The following is a 4,529-nucleotide window of genomic DNA, read 5'->3' as shown; positions in this document are numbered from 1 at the left end:
CTTGTTTTTGTTTTTGTTTTTTGAGACAGGGTCTCACTCTGTCACCTAGGCTGGAGTGCAGTGGCATGATCTTGGCTCACTATAGCGTCGATCTCCCAAGTACAAGCAATAATCACCCTCTTGCGTAGCTGGGACTATAGGCACATCGCACCATGCCTGGCTAATTTTTGTATTGTTAGTAAAGATGGGGTTTTGCCATGTTGCCCAGGCTGGTCTCAAATTTCTGAGCTCATACAAACCTCCTGCCTTGGTTTCCCAAAATCCTAAGATGCCAGGCATGAGCTATCATGCTCAGCCTATTTTTATTTTCTTGACTGTTAAAAGCATTCCATGACTATTGAAGTCAACTAGTTTAAGTCTAATGAAGACCTGATAAAAGTTAAATATTTACCAAAATAAAAACAACTATTATTACCAAAATAACACCAATCTTTAAAAATCATTCCAAGAAGTTAAAGTATCCACATAGCATCCCTGCAGGATGAGAGAAGTAGGGAATTAGTCACAAAATATTCAGCAGACAAACTTAAATAGGAAATTTGAAACTAGCTTTTAGAACCTAGGCTCAGAGGCAGTACTCAAGTGAGGTCCTGCTGCAGATGACAACTGCAAAAGAAAATGAAAATTGATTTTCTCCAAGTTGGACTCATTTATTTAACTGTTAACTCAGAAAGTAGAAGCCAGGTAAGCAGTAGTGTTGACTCATACATAATTTGCGAAGAGTTGATATTTTGGGACAACAGCAGTGGGACAGCTTTATAGTTTCAAAGGCCTCTTAACATCTTCTTTGTTTGGAGTTCATCATCTTCACTAAGATAAATTATTTTCAGACCAAATTATATAAGCCAATTTGCAATGGAACAAGCTGGAGGACATTTAGATTCACCAAGAAGTTCTCTAGAGAAAAGTGTTAGTTTGTTTAAAAGAAGTACTTTAAACTGAGGGAATTCATCACCACTAGACCAGTCCTACAAGAAATGTTTAAGACAGTCCTACATCTGGAAGTGAAAGGATAATGTCTACCATCAAGAAAATACACAAGAGTATAAAACTCACTGGCATAGCAGACACACAAATGAGAATGAGAAGGGAATCAAATGTTACCGCTACAGAAAACCACCAAACCACAATGATAAATAATGAGAGAGACAAAAGATCAACGAAACAAAAAGTTGGTTATTTGCAAAGATAAACAAAACATAAACTGCTAGATAGATTAACCAAGAAAAAGAAGAGATAAGATCCAAAGAAACAGAAGTGGAAAAGGACACATTACAACAGATAGCACAGAAATACAAAAGGTCCTCAGAGAGAACTATGAACAACTCTATGCTCAAAAACCAGAAAACCTAGAGGAAATTGATTAAATACCAGGAAACACAACACCTTCTAAAGATTGAACCAGGAAGAAATAGAAAACCTGAACAGACAAATAATGAGATTAAATCAGTACTAAAAAGCCTCCCCACAAAGAAAAACCCAGAACTGGACCATTTCACTGCTGAATTCTATCAAGCTTATAAAGAACTAACACCAATTCTTCTAAAACCATTCCAAAAAATTAAAAGGGAGAAAAATCTTTCTAATTCATTCTGTAAGGCCAGCATTACCTGATACTAAAACCAGAGAAGGACAAAACAAAAAAAGAGAGAAAAATATCACTCAGAAACATAGATGTAAAAATCCTCATCAAAATACCAGCAAACTAAATCTAACAACACATCAAAAATATAATACAACACTATCAAGTGGGATTTATCCCAGGAATGCAAAAAATGGTTCAACATAAGCAAACCAATAAATGTGATACATTACATTAATCGAAGGAAGAACAAAAACCATATGATCATCTCAATAAACACAGAAAAAGCATTTGATAAGATTCAACATCCTTCATGATAAAAATTCTCAACAAGTTAGGCATAAAAGAAGCATACCTCAAAATAATAAAGGCCATATATGACAAACCCACAGCTAACATCATACCGACTGGAGAAAAGCTGAAAGCCTTTCTTCTAAGAAATGGAGTAAGACAATGATGCTCACGTTTACTATTCTTATTCAACATAGTGCTGGATATCCTAGCCAGATCGATTAGGAAAAGAGGAAGAAATAAAGGCATCCAAGTTGAAAAAGAAGCGAAAGTGTCCCTCTTTACAGAAGACGTGGTCTTATACCTAGAAAAATCTAAAGACTCTATCAACAAACTCTTAGAAATGATACTTAAATCCAGCAAAGTTGAAGGATACAAGCCAATATACAGAAATCAATAGTGTTTCTAGATATCATTAATTAACTAACTAAAAAGAAATCAAGAAAGCAAGCCCCCATTTCTGCCCACTTCCCCACCCAGGGCCACTCTGGCTACCCTGCACTTCCTCTGAGCTCCAGGCTCCTGCTAAGTTAACGCCACCATGGTCTCCCTTTAGCTGCTATCATGACTATCTACCCAGAAGTCATCAGCTACAGTATGTTCTCCAACATTTACAAGATTTGGGAGATTGGAGACAGGCTATGCCTGGTGGTGGAAGGAAAGATGGTAAGTAGGACACAGGGTAACAGGGTAACATTGATGACTTGCTCATTGGTGGAAATGCCTCTGCTGAGGCCCGTAGGGCAAAGGTACCTAAAGCACGGTAATTACTGGTGTTGATATTGTCAGGAACCTCACTTACAGGAAACCAGCTTCACAAAAGAAGCCTACAAAAAGTACATCAAAGGTTACAGGAAATCAATCAAAGGCAAATTTCGAAAATAGAGACCAGAAAGAGTAAAACCTTCAGTGACAGAGGCTGCAGAACCGATCAAGCACACCCTTGCTAATTTCAAAAACTCCAGTCCTTTATAGGTGAAAACATGAATCTGGATGGCATGGTTGCCCTACTGAACTACCATAAGGGTGGTGTGGCTCCATATATGATTTTCTTTAAGGATGATTTAGAAATGGAAAGTGTCGCCAGGCGCGGTGGCTCACGCCTGTAATCCTAGCACTTTGGGAGGCCGAGGTGGGTGGATCACCTGAGGTCAGGAGTTCAAGACCAGCCTGGCCATCATGGTGAAACCCCATCTTAAAAAAAAAAAAAGAAATGGAAAGTATTAACAAATTTGCAATTATAATGGATCTATCACCTGTCATCATAACTCACTGTTGCCTGTCATCCACACAACACCAGTACTTAAGATGGATGGGACTGATATAATCTTGAGCTCTTCATTTACTTTGACTATGATTTACTTGGAGTGGAGGCACTATTTTTAAGAAAACTATGTCAGGTTGTCTAAAAATAAAATGTATTTTAAACTAAAAAAAAAAAAGCAATCCCATTTATAATAGCTAAAGAAATAAATAAATAACATACCTAGGAATAAAGTTAACTAAGGAGGTGAAAGACTTAGGATAAGTCTTTCTATAGTTACAAGGATAACTATAAAATACTGAAGAAAGAAATTGAAGAGGACACAGAAACAGAACAATATACTGTGCTCATGGATCAGAAAAATTAATATTGTTAAAATGACCATACTACCAAAGCAATCTACAGATTCAATACAATTCCTAACAAAATACCACGACGTTCTTTTCAGAAATAGAAAAAAAAAAAAAAACCCTAAAATTGATATGGAACCATAGAAGACTGAATAGCCAAAGCAATACTGAACAAAAATCATGCTGGAGGCATCACACTGCCTAACTTCAAAATATACTACAAAGCTATGGCAGCCAAAACAACATGCTACTGGTATACACATAAACACATAGAACAATGGATCAGAATAGAGAACCCAGAAATACATCTACGTACTTACAGCAAACTGATTTTGACAAAGGCACCAAGGACGTAAATATATGTATGTATACACACATACACACACACACACACACACACAATGAAATACTATTTGGTCATTGAAAAAAATAGAAATCCCATCATCTACAGCAAAATGAATGGAACTGAAGGTCATTATGTTAAATAAAATAAGCCAAACACACAAAGACAAATATCACATGTTCTTATCCATATGCGGGAATAAAAAAGGTGATGTCATGAAGGCAGAGAGTAGAATGACAGTTACTGAAGGCTGAGGAGGGTAGCGGGCAGGGGGATGAAGAGAAGTTGGTTAATGGGTTCAAAGATACAGCTCGACAGAAGGAATAAGTTCTCTTATTTGACAGCAGAGTAAAGTTACTACAGTTAACAATAATTTATCATATATTTCAAAATAGCTAGAACATTTGATATCTTCCCAACACAAAGAACTGATAAATGTTTTAAGTGATGAATATCCTAATACCCTGATTTGATCATTATACATTGTATGCATGTATCAAAATATCACTCATTTCTATAATTTATATAATTATTATGTATCAATGAAAATATTTCCGGAATCCTAAAAAGAAGTCCCTTCAAAAGCCAGTGAGAGTAAAGGGTAAGACCAAGGTCAGACTCAAGCGACAGGTAGTTACAGAATTACTGTGCATCATTCTGGAGAAGAAGCCATGTTGTTCCTAAAAGGGAAAAGAGGTG

General features: G+C 36.5%; 1 pseudogene; it reads left to right on the top strand.

Annotated features, from left to right (window-relative positions):
- Window positions 1–2,215: 2,215 nt before the first annotated feature.
- On the top strand, window positions 2,216–2,956 carry LOC116524556 (annotated as a pseudogene).
- The last annotated feature ends 1,573 nt before the right edge of the window (window positions 2,957–4,529 follow it).

The sequence above is a fragment of the Sapajus apella genome, unplaced genomic scaffold (genome assembly GCF_009761245.1).
Source record: "Sapajus apella isolate SASKATOON/1434 unplaced genomic scaffold, GSC_monkey_1.0 scaffold45, whole genome shotgun sequence".
Classification (NCBI taxonomy): Eukaryota; Metazoa; Chordata; class Mammalia; order Primates; family Cebidae; genus Sapajus; species Sapajus apella.
The sequence above is the reverse complement of the archived record's forward strand: the minus strand, read 5'-3'. Positions and strand labels throughout refer to the sequence as shown.